Genomic DNA, 16,066 nt, shown 5'->3' on the forward strand with positions numbered 1-16,066 from the left:
GGCACTTGAGAACATATCTATGAAGCTACTTAGCTGGCATTGAGGGGTTTTTCTGCTACCTAAATAGTTACTATGCTGCATACAATAAATGAATATAAATGAAAAAGAATCCTTATTTTACAGTTTATGTCTGTCTAAAATACCATAATGCAAACAAAAATAATCATGAACATAGCAACATTAGTTCATTTAAAAAACTTATCAAGAAATGAAGGGAACTAACAATCAAAAGGCAAGATGTAAAAATCAAATGCCTGCTGGGAGGAGAGCTCTTTGTTCTGTAACCCCATTAGAACATCCATGAAATAAACACTGACAACATGTTGCTCAGTCAACAAACAGAACATGATTGATGGTGACAATATGTGGCAAGAATTGAAAAAAAAACTGTCTTTCTTTAAAACGCTCCTCCACCACGTGCAGAAATACAAGTAGGGAAACTTTCAACCACGGAATGTGTCTCCCAATCCGGTATTAATTCTCCCATCCCTTTAAGGATCATTTCCCTTCAAATCTGCCTTTCTCTAAATTGGATAGTCGCCCCATGTTACTGCCGACAGCATTCTTCCCCATATCAGGAAACTGAATCCAAAGACACTTTCACACACTAATGATGATAAATAGTGAAATTTTGAATTATATTACAAGGTCACTTTTTTCATCAGCGTTTCACTGCGAGATCAGTTTTCATAGGAGAAAGCACACAAAATTGAGTGAGCGATTTTATGTCATTAACAACCCAGAGAAGTCTCAAGGCTATCATTGTTCCTGTACTCGATTTGTTGAATGATAAAGAACTGTTAATGAAAATTAAGCACACAAACACATCAATCCTGTCTGAGCCAAGAAAATCCTCAGGCAATTCGTTATGAATATATGTTTCTGGTCATTTACAAGTCAAAAAAATTGAGCAGGTACAGAACAAAATTATTTTACAATTTTTAGATCTTTATTCTGAATTGTTGGTTGTTTTAATTTACTCTGCAATCCATTATGATGTTCTCTGCTATCTATAAATTATGTTCATTTCAACAAGAAAGTAGAAAGCTCACTTGTGCTTAAAAAATTGCTACTGACATATTTTCATTTATGTCTCAGCAACATAACAGACATATCATGCTAAAATAGCTTTATACGAACTAATCTAGAAATACAAGTATTGGTCATTGTTGGGAAACTAATCATTAGAGCATTGCAAAAATTAAAGCTAACTATGCACTCAAATGAAAAATCTCATTCATTTAGTTCTAGAAGGAAAAGCTATTGTTGCATTTTGAATGTTGTGCTTTAATATTCAATTGCATTGCAGGACTAAATTGGTATTTGCAAGGGGAATTCCTCTGAAGTCTCATTTAATTCATAGATAAATAATACTGTACAAGTTTGCAATTGTCCAAACTTCATGTAGCTTTGGGGGAGAAAAAGTACAATAGTACAAAAGTACTATTCTTTTGAATTTGAATAAGAATGACAATCAACTAGTCAAAACATTGACGGAAATTCTTCATGCCAAAACGTAGTGTAATTTCTGGTTTCATAAAAAGTTGCTTGTTTTGATTGAATTAATTACCATATTTACATGAGTTTTTGGCTTTATGAGACCTTATCAAATCACAAATTAATACCTGTGGTGTATCCTTAGCTCAGATCTAATTGATTCAAATGAAAATGTTGTGTTTATCTGATTTCACTTTATGGAAACAAGCAGATTGTTCTGAAAGGATATGATATAAAATATTTCTATTTTCCTTGTATTATGTTTTTCCTTTGGACTCTGAAAATGCATTCCATGCTATACAATTATCGTCGTGTGCATCACTAACACATTTTTCTGCTTTATCAAAATAGGAAAAATAGATTTAATAAATTCCAGTCAAGCACTGGAGGGTATTTTTTAATTTGCTTCAAGAAGTGTGAGGAATAAGTTCAGAAAATAGCCCAAGACAATCGGTGTTAAAATTGCTTGTTACAGGGAACTACTGTAACTCCTGCTGTGTTTTATTAGTCAAATGTAAAATTAACAACAGTGGAGAGCCATAATAGTTGGTTAGGTTGGTTCCAACACAAATTTCCAATTTGAGGTCAGGTGGATACTCAATAAAATTTTATTGCTGTGGTCGTAAGAAATGCTGTGGATAACTGCAAGTAAACTTGCTTTTAAACAATATCTGTTTTGATATGAACACACAAGATTGTATGAGCCTTGATAAATTGTGAATGATTACTAAGAAACTATAAGGCGTATATGTTTCACCATAAAACATATTTGAAACCCACTGAACGATGATATAATATTTTGGAGTTAGGTTTAAACTATGAAACTACGAAATTGGATCCATGAAGGATAGCTCTCAGCCATGCTAATTGTGAGAGAAATGTAAAGGCTTGCTTTTCACTGTGAGACAGGTTGTTTGGAAATGCTTTGCAGCTGACGGTAATGGTATGCAAAAGTCTTAAATGATTCTTCTCTGAGAAATGCTTACATACATTATGCTGCAGCTCTATAATATTTTCAACTTTTTTTTGCTCAAACCTGAAGGATCTTGAGAACAGAGAAAGAGGCGATTTGGTTATACTGTCAGAGATTAGCTTTATTTTCCACATAAGAGAGCGTTTAGAGTTTTGTTATGCAGCTTGCTCCTCAGGCCCAAGGATAATGGCATTAGAGCCATTTTGCAGGCAGCAGGGTCCTGTATATGAGGCCCTGATTTAAGTAGCTTCATGCTGTGTGAGTGTCAAAGTTCTTGCCTGTTTTTAGGTGACAGCGTAAGAATTTAGCAACACAGTATGGCCCAAGAGGAATTATCAATGATTCCATTAAAATCACTAATAATCTTTATTTCTGAACAAACAGCCCACTTTCTTTGCAAATACATATGAGTTTACTTAGTTTACTGTTAAATTTTGCATTAAACAAAAAAAGTTTAAAAGTTTCTGTGATCCAACTCTACTCCCTGGATCATCATCAAATTTGGTTATGCTTCATATCTTCAACAACCAGTGGACATTATCCTGATAAAGGTCACTACTGTCAGGTTGGAAGGTCTGCTAACACAGATCAGAAACTGCCTGAAAAACACAAAAAGCAGTGTTGCTCTGTTGGTAGAATTCCCAAGTAACAGTGAACTCCAAGAATAAGGCCATAATGGAAATGTATCACAGCACACTAGTAAAAACAGACTGTAATTTGATACTTAAATAATGTCTTAGTGGTCATTTCTTTTATGGTATGAGTTCAAGATTTTTTGAGTATAATCCACATGCAGTTTAGAGGTATTCCAGACCACCAGTGGACACCAGTTTAATTTATTGTGTTATGGTGCAACTTGTACGAAGCAGTTTTAATACTTTTTGCAGCTACAACCCATCAAAAGGGAAAAGTGTTGATTTCACATTTCAAGCCACTGCATTAAAGCTACTCAATGGATAAACATCTAATTCAACCATTCACAAGTGTTAAAAGCTGTATGTATTTGCTACTTAATAGGTTGCCAACTACAAGATATGCTTAGCACGCAGCTTGTTGCTGAGTATTAATAAAAGTCACATACATAATTCAGAGCCCTATAACACATGTAAGCATCGGAAGCTGGGAATCCTCTGTTGTCATTCCAGAAGTCACAACTTCCTTACAGTATAAACTAAAGAGCAGACAGCCTGAATAGACCCCCTAACAATCTTGTTTGTGTAAGCAATCTGACCATCATCCTGGTCATTCTTCCTATCCTCAACCCTTCACAGTAAAGGCTTCTATTCTTGATGCAGCCTTTCAAACCATCAGCTTTATTCTTGGAGAAAGCACCACTTTTGTGCTGTTAGTTGTGTTAAAAGGCAGATTTGTATTGGTTCCTGTAGACTCTTAAGGAGTGAAGTAATGAAAACTCCCCACCCTATGGATACCAATGTTTATTGAAAGATAAAATGTGAAGAGCTGCTGTGGGTCTCTAACAGAAGGTCTTTGTCCCTCAAATGCAAATGAATCGGAGAGAAAAAATAAGCTCAGACAATGAGCAGCATGAAGAATCCATAGAGACTAGACAGCCCTTTAACCGACTGTGGTTATATTGTTTGGCTATGTTTCTTACATTCTTTCTAGTATACAAAATACTTCACGTTGACAACAGCTGCATATTGTAAACCTTCTATTTATTTATTAGGCATTTAATTTAAGGCATTATTTAAATTCTGTCAGTTGTCAGAGTCTTTATTCTTCAACATTGAAACTGTGTGTTTTTGGACTCAATAATTAGAAATTTCACACCTTTGATCAGTAGAAAAAGTCTGAAAGTGAAAAGCATAGTTAAGGAGTAAAAGAAAGGTGCACTTGTAAAGATATACTAAAATAAAAGACCATTGTTAACTTAGTTTACAACTACTGAAAAATACAGAAGTCCAATGCAAATTTTAAAATTATACCGAAGAATTTTGGATTTGCTGTATGATCTACATTTGTTCTCCTCTATATAAATAAAATTATGTATTGTTACAAGCTATATCAAAAAACAGTATTAAGCTCTCACATTTTCTTTTAGATTTGTGGATGAAGCACCATATGAAATCAAGTGAGTTATGTGGAGTCAGCAAAGCAGATGTACTTTTGAATCTTAAGAACTGTTCACAGATCATGGACTGACATTAATAGCAATTTTTGAACAGTAAAGGAATTTGGGTTATGGTGAGTGGGTGGGTAAGCGGAGCTGAGCCGATGAGAAGATCAGCCATGATCTTATTGAATGGCGGAGCAGGTTTGAGGGGCCAGATGGCCTACTCCTGCTCCTATTTCTTATGTTTTTTATGTTCTTGTAAAAGTTTGTGAGCATTTTTTTTATCTCCGAAACAGGTCAATCTGTAAATTCTACTGATTGATCTCAGGCTGAGTCATGCTGCCTCCTGATACATCCTTCTGACCTACATTGCCTTCCCGTTTTCCAATATTAAATTTAAATTTTTTGTCTTCATCCAAAGGGCACCACCCCCGCCCATGTAACATTGCCCCACTTTTCTTGGCAAACTGCAATGGTTCTGTACATATCCCACATCAATTCCCTTGAACTATATTCCTCCTCCTGCAGCCCACCATGAGTGCTGGATCTGCAGTTGATCTATGGCACTCCTCCTTAAATCTTCTTGGGATCTATCTACAATTTTCAAAACCGTCTTCAAAATCCATCTCTTTCACAAAGCTTTCAGTCATACTCTTAATCTACCCCCTTGGTAGGGAGTCCATTTCTCTTATGCCTAGTATTGAAGCAGTTTGAGAAAAGCAAGGTTAATAGAACTCTATAAATGCAAACTGTCTTTTAAATGGTGATTTCATGGAGAAGAATATATTAAAAATGTATCAAAATATGTATATCTGACCTAGATATATGTTTGAAACTGTCGAAGAAGGGATATATATTTCATTGACCTTATAAAATAAGTGTTTCAGCTTGTTGCACTCCTACTTTGTGAACTACACTGTAAAGGCATCAGATAAAATGACATGAAGTACTGAATGTGCACCAAATCAGTACAGAAAATGATGTTCAATATACCGAAACATCTTCTGTGAGAAAGTACCTAAGTGCTTGTTGTGACTACAGGAACCAAAGGTCATAACTATGCCACAAATGAGGTCTCAGACTGAAAATACAGCAAATTACTCACAATAGATGAAGCTGTCCTCAGTCTTCATGTGATTTTGTTTCCAAATACCATTAAACCACCAAATGATAGAGACATTGTGCATTGAATGCTTCATTCTTTATGCTCATGATGACAGTCCATTTTTACAGATTTACACAGCACTCCTACGACCCTTCTAGGTTCTCACCTTATTTTTCTTTCAATTGAAGGTGCAATGGTGAATGCAATGAGGATGAAAGATGACCAAATCAAACAAAGGGGGGCAAATTTTGCTTAAAAATTAACAGTTTCTGAATAATATACACAATTATTACACGCAAAATGATCAGCAACTGTGGCAAAGAAGAAATAGTTTCAACTGTGAATCACCACGAGTTGGCAGCCCATTTGTGTTGTACTCCGCCATTAGCTTTGTGAAAATGAGAACTTGTGGTTAACCTCTCCATGATTTTCACTACCCATCAAACAAGCCATACAAAATTACATCTAATAACAGTGCAAGCAACAATTATCATATCTTTAAAAGGGTAATGATTGCCAATTAATCTCTCATATCCAGCTTTGTGAATTGTTGCAGGAGATTTTTACCACATCAATTTTTATGTTTTTTTATGTTTTTTTCAAACACTCTTTTAAACCAACCATCTCTCTCTCTCTTTTTTCTCTTTTGCATTCAACATTAAACTTACCGTCTCTAATCCACACCACTTCACTGTCCTTCCTGAATTTATTAGTAAATTTTTAAAATTTTATTGATACTACTTTGTGTGCCCATCTCCATTCCTGCCACCCAGAGACAGATAAAATTCAGACCAATATTTCAAACAATGCCAGGGCTTGGAGTTTACCCCCTGTTTCTTCCCATCTACAGTGTCTATGAGCACTGAATGTGCTTAGTTCACCACCTCTGAAAATCTAAGTCTGTTTCTTATGAAGGACTTGCAGAGACAAAGATTTGATTTGTGAAGGAAGGCTCATGCTGAGGTTGTATGAACATGTTCACACACCAAAATATTTTTCTCAGAAAAAAGCCTTGATCAATGTTTGTCTAACTGTTAAATTCACAGTGATTGTTTTATCAATGTGCTGTCCATCCATCTCCTCCTAAAATAACAGTCCATTTCCAAAATCCCATCCCTCTCTAAATTTCTTGAATGCATTGTCACCCGAAATCCATGTCAATCTTGTTCTAACCCTTTGTTTGAATCTTTCCAATTAGGTTTCCACCCTGCCACTCATAGAAAGATATAGAAACAAAGTCAGGAACTATATAATTTGTAAATTTGGTGATTCATCTCTCCTCATCCTTATAAACCTTTCTTCAGCCTTTGATACAATTAGTTGGTCACATCATCCTCCTCGAACATCATGTAATTTTTTTGTGTCGAGAGCCACAGATACCCAACATAGGCAATTGAGAAATTGTAGGTATTTTTAAGGTAGTTTATTACATTTATTAAGAAGCAACAGCTTAGATCTGATGCATTAAGTAAATAGACAGGAATAGTTAATGACTCCTGATCATTCAGAACAGTTGATTGGTCCCAGAGAATAAATGAATGGTTGGCACAATATGTGCCATAGTTGCTTGTTAGTAATCTGCTCTCAAGCCAAAATGTTAGAGATCTCTCTCCCCGCAGCTCCACCAATCTTCCTCCATCTTGTCTGGACTTTATTCACCTGAAGGTGGCTGCCTGATGGTCAGTTAATATACTTTATTTCAGCTCAGTGGGGCTGTCCTCACTTGCTTCTAGTTCCTATCTATCCAATCATAACCAGAGTATCTGCTGCAATGACTTCCTCTTGCTGGCCTCTGCACTGTTACCATTGGGTACTCCAAATATGAATTGTTGGTCCTTGGTTGTTTATCAACTATATACTGTTCATAGGGTCCAATTCCACATAAAAGCTGAGGAAATACAGTGCTACCTCTTCATTTCCTCTTTGGCCCTTGCTGCATTATTAACCTGCTTGTCCAACATTGAGTTTTGGGTGAGTGAGCTACAGTTTCTTCCAGTTAAGTAGTGGGAATTCTCAAGCCTTTGCGACAAACTCTGTCCCTATGACTGATTTTATTTCCCTTATTGACCATTGTATCAGACTGAGGTCAACTGGCTGGCACAGAACTAAACTTCCAACTTCATAATCTATATATCACAAAGACCATCTACGCCAAGCTCTCTAACATTATCTCAACCCTTTTCTATTTCTAGCCTTTTCTATTTTCAGACTAACTATTCCAGTGTTCTCCAGGCCAGTCTGCATTCATAAATTCATCTTTCACAAATGACAATCATCCAAAGGTATAGTTTTTATCCTGGTCTGTACCAAGTCGTGTTCATCTTTTACCCTTCTCTGTACTGACCTACAATAATTCCTCATTCCCCAATGCCTTCAAATTAGAATCACAGCCTCTTGTTCAAGTCCCCCATCTCTCTCTCTCTACCTCTGTATCTTCAAACCCACATATTACCCCTATCCTATCACAAAAAAGAAACTTTGGATGGAATCTATTTTTGAGATTAGGTTTTGGCGTGGATCTGAAAAGTGGGAGATACTCCTGCGCGGGGGCAAGTCAGGTTGCCTCACATGAGTATGTTCTTCTCAGCTCATTGCATATGCCTGCACGATTGAAACACCAAATCTTATGTTGGCAGGCAGGCAGGAAGTTCTGAAGGCCCTGAGATCCCAGACTCCACTTTATTTTCTGCAAGTTGCCTCACCCACTTCAAAGGTGTCTGACACCACATAGAAAGTTGCTCCATGCTTCAGAAATACTTCCCTAGATGTTCCTTTGCAGCCTGTCTGGAAGAGAAGGGGAACACTTTTTCCACGAAATGGCAACAGGAGAAGCCATCCTGACTGAACTCATGTGGGTACAGAGGTCAGTGCTTGTTGTGGTCATTCTCCTTAAGCAGACCCCAGAAAGACTCAAGTATGCAGGTTAACTTCATGTTTATTCAAACAATCTCAGTTTAGACAGACTAAACAGAATTCTGTCTAATACCCTGTCCTAGATCAGCCTGTCTCTGTTCCACCTCTGTCCAATCCTGGTCTGATGTCTGTCCAATACATAAAGAAAATCCTCAATCTTTATATGAATGTATTGTTTACATTTCATTATTGTACAATAAACAGAAATCTTCCACCCTAGGTCTTTCCCTTATCTGGTCTATGGGAATCTGTTTACATCCTAGTTTGCTCTCAAGCTTGATATGCGCTTTAGAATGTACAAATCTGACTTGGACAATTAGGATTCATGCTCAATGAAATATATCTTGCAGTACTTCCATTAGAATGCCCTTTCGTAAAATCTTGTTGAATTCCTACCAGGGCACTCATGATCAGCAAAGGAGAACCTGGACCAAGTGTTGCCTGAGGATGAATGCTAACAAACCAGCCATGAAGAAACTGGATGTTGCGAGGGAGCTGGAAGCACCACGTATGCTCTTGATGGTCCCTTGAATCTTAAGGAACCCAGTAAATGAGACAAATCCAGTGACTCAGGTAACTTGGCTCTCTGGTTCAATGTGAACAGATAAATGTGCTTTCCTCAGAAGACCATCTGTTAACTCACAAATTCACTTCTGTTTGACTGAATCAGAGATACCACATGATACTAGAAAGGAGCCTGTGGCCAGCAAATTCAGCTCTGCTGTAACCTTCCACACCATAAGCACAGCCATTTCCTCCCAACCACATTGCTGTAAATTTAGTGACTCTTGGTGGCTGCATTGCAGCCCTGAAACCTTGGAATCAACCACACCCAGCCTGGCTTTACCCCCATGTCCATAAGATTCAGCTCCTACATAGCTTCACATAAACCAACAACACCACCACCATCTCCTACGTTTTTGACTGTGAGTTAACCTTGGGCTCAGAGTTCAATGTGTTAGGGGGCCTGGTAGAGATGTTAGTGTTATGAGTAGCCTGTTTACCTTGATGGTGCAGTGAATGCTTCATTTCAACGTATAGTCCTTTACTGAATACAATCTGTTTTTGGTTTCTGTTGCACTTTAAACATATTTGGGTATTTGAGCTATGTGGGCACTTATGGAAATTGACCTTAAGCCCCTCCCATTTCTACAGCATGTTCTGAACAAGGGTTGAGATTCACCCCGAATCTTCCCCCTCAAATCAAACTCCCCATGCCATCACGGTAGAGGTTCTTCTTTCCTCTGGTGTCCCCACGATCTTGTTTCAATTTCCTGCTATACCTAAAGCCCTATGCACAATTTCCTGATCTTCCCCCTAAGCACACAGCCACATGTCCAACCTTGGCCGTGCACCATTCCTTTTTCAATTTACCTTCCTCACACTCACCAGCTTACTTCATATCCTCATTGTGTTTCCTACTTTGAATATGGAGCTCCCCCCGCCTTTCCCGTGTCTCCCATGCCCCTATCATTGTGATTCTCCCCACTGACTCCTAGTTGCATACTTCAATTTCCCAAGATTCCCAAACACATTCTTTAAATTTATCTCATACCTGTCATACTTTCCATAACTTTTCTATTGAGCGTCTTTTCTGTTGAATCTCCCATTCCTGCCCTGCATAGGTTTGTAGGTATCAGCCGGTGTGGCTGCCTCACTTGGGCAGGCTGCAAGGTCTGCATCCCGTACACTGCTAAGAGTAGACAGCAACAAAGGCCAATTATGAATGAGACCGCTGATGAGTTGAGTTGAGCTGGTAGTCTGCATCCTGCTCACCATATGAAGTCTACTTTGCTTTGATTTAATAAAGCTTGTGAACAAACACTTTTCTCTTTTTTGCCTAACAAGATTGTGCCTGTCAATGTAATTTTAGCAGGCTATGGTGTTCATGGCATTCCAAGAGCTCCAGGTGGAATTCAGAGATTTCATGCTCTGTGCTCTTCCAACTTGTTCATCCTTTACTTCCGTTACAAATACTTGGCAGCCATACTTCATTTACATAAAGCCTCAGGTCTGGAATTCCCTCTCTATATCGCTGTTTGTCTATTTCTCTCTGTCCTCCTGAAAACCTTTCCTTGTTGGCCCAGCTTTCACTTGACTGAATATCTTAATAACCCTTCCTTTATTTCCAGTGAGAATTTTGGTCTGATTACACTTTTATGCAATGTTTGAGGACATTGTCTTAGGCTAGAGGCATGAGTTACAAGTCATTATTTAAAAAATATGTTTATTGGTCATCATCACAAATTAATAAATACATGACTTTAAAGCAGGTTTTGAAAGTGATTTAGTGCTCATCAAATTCTCAACTTTTAAACAGGAGGGAGAATTCAGAATATAACTAATGCTCAATCCAAAATTGCCTGGTGCACACTGTTTCCAATGATTATGATTATCCACACTGGGGAGGTGATGGCTCAGTGGTATTATCACAAGACTATTAACCCAGAGATCTAGGTAATATCCTGGGGACTTGGGTTCAAATCCTGCTACAGCAGATGATAGAATTTCAATAAAATTCTGGAATTAAGAGTCTAATGATGACCATGAATCCACTGTTGAATGTTGGAAAAATGCATCTGGTTCACTAACATCCTATAGGGAAGGGAAATGCCACCCTTGGTCTGACTTACATGTGACCCACAATAATCTGGTTGACTCTTAAACTGGGCAATTAGGGATGGACAATAAATGCTGGCCTAGCCCTTGTGATGTCCTCATCACATGAATGAATTTAGAAAAGATATCCAAAAGGACAGAACATTATTCAGAAATTTTTTGGGTTTGACCAAAACATACATTCAGGAAACATGACGTTCACCAATAATGGTCAAACATAATCAAATATTCTCACGCTTTCAAAATGTGAAAAAGTGAATGAAAAGAATTTTGTAAAACCATAGGGTGTGCACAGTGCCTGAGACATCAATGCCAGAGATGCTATTTCCTGCATCAAAGATTAGGGCCATCTGTAACACTGACCAATTCAAAGCTATTTTAACAACTGTGGAACAGCAAAATGTATTCCTTTCAAAGATTTGTCTCATGTGCAGTGACTTAATTGTTATGAGAACTTACTCTGCCAGCCTTGTATCAAAGTTGAGAATTGTAGCTTTTATAGAGCCATGTGGAGCAGTGAGGTGAGTGGCTAGTGGACCATGAGCAGGGCAGCAAGCCAGGGAGGCGCAGTGCACCAAACAGGTAGCACGGTGGCCAGACAAGTCCCAAGTGTAGCTGGCCGGTGAATCAAGCACCGAGAGAATCAGGGCAGCAAACCAAGCGCTCAGTGGAGCTAGGCAGGAAATGGCAGTGCAAGCACAACGATGATGTCAGTGACAGTGCACATGCACATATCGTGCAGTAGGTGCCAACTTCCTGTTCCAGGTACACATCAATAAGCGCAAGCATCAACAACTTCTGGACCAGTGTGGTGGCGGGAGATATACCACTTTGTAAACTCTCCATCATACAGCAGCAATTGTGGATGTTTAAGGGGATAAATCTCATTCCTACTTGTGAAACAAAACTGCCAGTTGGAAGATGCGAAGGTGAGATTTTGTCAGAATCTTATTAAAATAGCTAACTATAATTAAGAAAAATTTTAGGTGGAAAATGGTAAACTGGAGAAAAGAAAGCTGCATAGTAAACCATAAAGAGCCTGCTGTGAGTTATCTGATCTAATGAGATTTCAGCTCCAAAGCAGGCTCTGTTTCAAGTTCTTAAGGGTCTTGTGACCTTAAGTCAAATAATTGAGTCTTTGAAAATACAAGAAAAGGAGTAAGTTCATTAGCTCTACTTCAACAATAACTACTTCTCCAGCCAAGCTTTCAGACACAAGGCTGGCTTCCTTTTAAGTAATTGATGTAGACTTACGTTCGCATCCAGGCTAGACAACTTCTCAAACGTCAGTCAGGAAATCAGACCGTCAATGGAAAATGGTGCATTCCTTTCACCCGGTCTGGGTCAGATCAGAAAAACACTGAATTTATGTTATTTTTGCCAAGTGCTTACATTTTCATGCCCTCCAGTTGCTTAGATAAAGGAAGTGTTTCTTTGACTATGTAAGGGTCTGACATATTTAACTCCAGCTAAGCTTCTGACAAAATCTGCTCCTGTCTTTCTGAATTGAGCAAATGAATCCGTGTTTTACAGTTTGAAAGCTGAAAGGGTTATTGAATATCACCCAGGGAGCACAAAGCGAACAAGTTCTCATTTCTTCCTGAACTTGTGTGCATTTCCCCTTGCAAACTGTCTAGGCCTTCAACCTTCATTTCTCATTCTCTCCGTGGTCGCACAGGAAGGACAGCTAAGGCTTTCTGTCCAGGCTAAACAGATCGGGTTTTGTTATAAAGCTTCTTTAACCAGAAACGGAAGGGAATACTGTGAGCAAACTGGAAACTGGCAGAGCTATAACTTTTCATGGTTCACAACTCAATGTCAATATGCAAAAATTCTTCTTATTCCTGGCACTGCAAATGACATGTGGTGCAGTGTTACACTTTTTCCCACAGTTACTCTTATGCAACGTCCAAAGGTCAAAGGAAACAATTTTGGTTTTAAAAATACAAAAGAGGTCATTTGGTGAAGCAGAGCTGGCTCAGTTAAGATAGCAAAAGTATCCATCCAGCTTAAAGAGATTGATTGCCTTCCTGGCATTATACCTCGGATGTACTTCAAAACAGTCCAAATAGAAACTCCATTGTTCTCAAAGCCTGAATCCTCACTTTGTTTACTATTTATTTCTCTGTTCTCATGATGAGAATATCTTGTAGGAATACTCTATGCCAAGGTTGGAAGAATTCCTGAATTCCTAAACCAAGAATAGATTTTCACAATAAAAGGAGAGTTCTGCACATACACTTTCCTGCCTACTACAGCATACACCTGACACTACCAACTCTTCCAAGATGAAATTAGATTTTGCAGGCACACCGGGCAGTTGTCTGCAATATTCCAATTACTGGAATGTTACTTTTGGGGGTGGCATGGGATACTTGATGCTGCAAGGTTAAAATGTCTTGTAGAAGCAAGTTCCAAGGTAAAGGTTTCGCTGAATTAAAATTTCACTACCTTAAAATTACTGACATAATAAAGTCGAAATACACTCCTTAATTTACTGTTGCATTAGATAAAAAATTGCTAACCTGAAAGAACTGAGTTTGGGAAAGGGAGTCTCACATTCCCCAACAGGAAAACTGGATAGAGTGAATAGGAGCAATGACACTGTGGTTGCTATGACAAGAGAGGATCCTACCATAATTTACAAAAATGCTTAGAGCTTTCGGAACATCAGCAAGGTAATATCGTCCATGATGACTTTACACAAAGTAGATGGGGAAACAGGCATGTCACACAGAGATTCCTTCCACTCTGATGAACATAAAAGTTTTGGAATGCTCATCATGAATGACAACTGTGAAGTACAGCACAGTTCATTTCTGGGATGTATATTAACAACATTTGCCAAAATTATATCCTTTAAAGGTTGTCCGCCCCAAAAAAGTTATTTCAAATATCATCATGGCTGTGACTAAATGTATCATGCCCATGTACTCACACCCATGATAAGCTGTTGAAATAGCACATCCATTTGTGCAATTTCATACCATTTTATGATTCTGCTTCTTCATTTGCAACAAAGCAATATATAAAAGCAAGCAGAAATAGGCAGTGGCAGGTGTCTTGGAAAAGGTCATTGAAGAAATTACCATCATGGAGGGCATAGAGTAAGTTAGACATGGTGAAGTCAAACTTATGGCAAGTTCAGATCTAATACTGCCTTGTCTTGTTGTTTCTATACATTGTGCACCATGTATACCATTATCCTATTTACCTATCACTATATCACTATACTATTTACCACTGGCAAATACCCAAGTACAATCATGGTTGCAGATGTATTCTTCCCCCTCAGTACTTACTTACATTGACAGGACAATCTTATTATCTTTCCCAGGGGGTCATCAATTTTAACTTCCAGCTGCCAATGTTGATTTCAGACCCACCAGATTTGGTTTCGAGACTGTGTTTGGGCATGTTAATGATTTTAACTCTGGGCTCTCATGGTCATTTATTGTTTGCTTTGGCCCCCACAAAAAAGTATTTTTTGATTAAAATTCTTAATTCATACTGCATTGTATAATCTAACTCTTTGCTTCTATTGCAGAGTTTAATAAAAAGGTTGTTAATAAAAAAAACTCTAAGTCAATAAAGAAAGCAATTAGAGTAATTAAAAATATGGCATATAGAAACAGAGTTTCTACTGTTACGTGTGCTCCAGCTATCGGACAGCATGTGCTGAACAATCCTGAGTGTGCTATTAACTACTCTAACAACAAATTTAAGATATTCAGTTGAACTCGGACTCTTGTGGTAGTGTCCCTACTTCTGAACCAGGTGACCCAAGTTCAAGTGTCACCTGCTCCAGAGATGCATATTAATATCTCTAAACAGGTTGATTAGAAACTGTCAAAGAGATCAGTTGAACTTGTAATGTGGTTCATACCTAGGAATCCATCCTCTGCAATAAAAATATGCCCAAGCCTTGAGCTTGCTGAATTACCTGGGAGCTCTGGGAGCTTCTATTTCCCTATTTCTTTCTTCATGGCAACACTGCTTCTAGAGTTAACTTGTCAACTATTCAGTACTCTTTTCTCCTGTAGAATAACTTATTGTGATTATTTGAAATTTGTCATTTGTGTGTTTTTCCTAATGAGTGCAAGATGAGAAGCTTCGATCAGATATCTCTCTTTTCAGCATTATGTAATATATAATGGAAGTGGAAGTACACCAAGTTGGAATGTGTCAGGCAGGTGTAGCCCTGGTATAAAGTTCTAGAAAATCTGTCATTTGGTTGCCACTGTGAACAAAGGAGACCAACCCATAGTTCCACAGACTTTTAAAAAGGTTTTACCTCATTCTTGGGGATCTAAGATGCTTTCAAGACATGGAACTCTCACCACTTTCTCCACCTACCCAATGGGCTCACTTACACCCTTCTGCAAACTAACATAGCTCACCCTTCTTCACGATCTGAAGTTTAATGTAAAGTCCCACCTGCACCTCCTGCCCTTAGCATTAGTTTGGAAGGTGGAAGTTCCATCTTTTATAAAGTTACAATTATCTTTGAAAGTCAATGAGATTCAGCCCTATCCCTGCCAATTTCTACAACAATTCATCAGACGACTCCTGAGGGCAAAAGGGACAAACATTGAAACAAGGAGCTAATCAAATATAAATAACATTTTAATATCCACAAAAATATAAACTTAACAGCATTTAAGAAATGTAACAAAGATGTTAACACTTTAACACAAACAAGTTTAACACTGTGGAAGTCATCCTCAACCTCTAGTTTATTATTACACTGATCAAAATAGAATTATTTTCAAAGTAAATGTATCTTCTATTAGCCCATATACAACATAACTTGAGGTTAGCAAGACTTCATTGATAACACAGTAGAATATTACTATTTTTATAAAAAAAACCTTTTGATAGCTTA

General features: G+C 38.0%; 1 long non-coding RNA gene across 1 annotated transcript in view; it reads left to right on the plus strand.

The window, feature by feature from the left end:
* The first annotated feature begins 845 nt into the window (after window positions 1-845).
* The window catches only part of LOC125485072, a 58,225-nt gene continuing 43,004 nt past the window's right edge, over window positions 846-16,066 (plus strand). Inside the window, exons 1-2 of the long non-coding RNA XR_007263837.1 lie at window positions 846-914; window positions 8,962-9,135. This is a non-coding gene — a long non-coding RNA (uncharacterized LOC125485072). The remainder of the gene's footprint in view (window positions 915-8,961; window positions 9,136-16,066) is intronic.

The sequence above is a fragment of the Rhincodon typus genome, chromosome 15, assembly GCF_021869965.1.
Source record: "Rhincodon typus isolate 14 chromosome 15, sRhiTyp1.1, whole genome shotgun sequence".
Classification (NCBI taxonomy): domain Eukaryota; kingdom Metazoa; phylum Chordata; class Chondrichthyes; order Orectolobiformes; family Rhincodontidae; genus Rhincodon; species Rhincodon typus.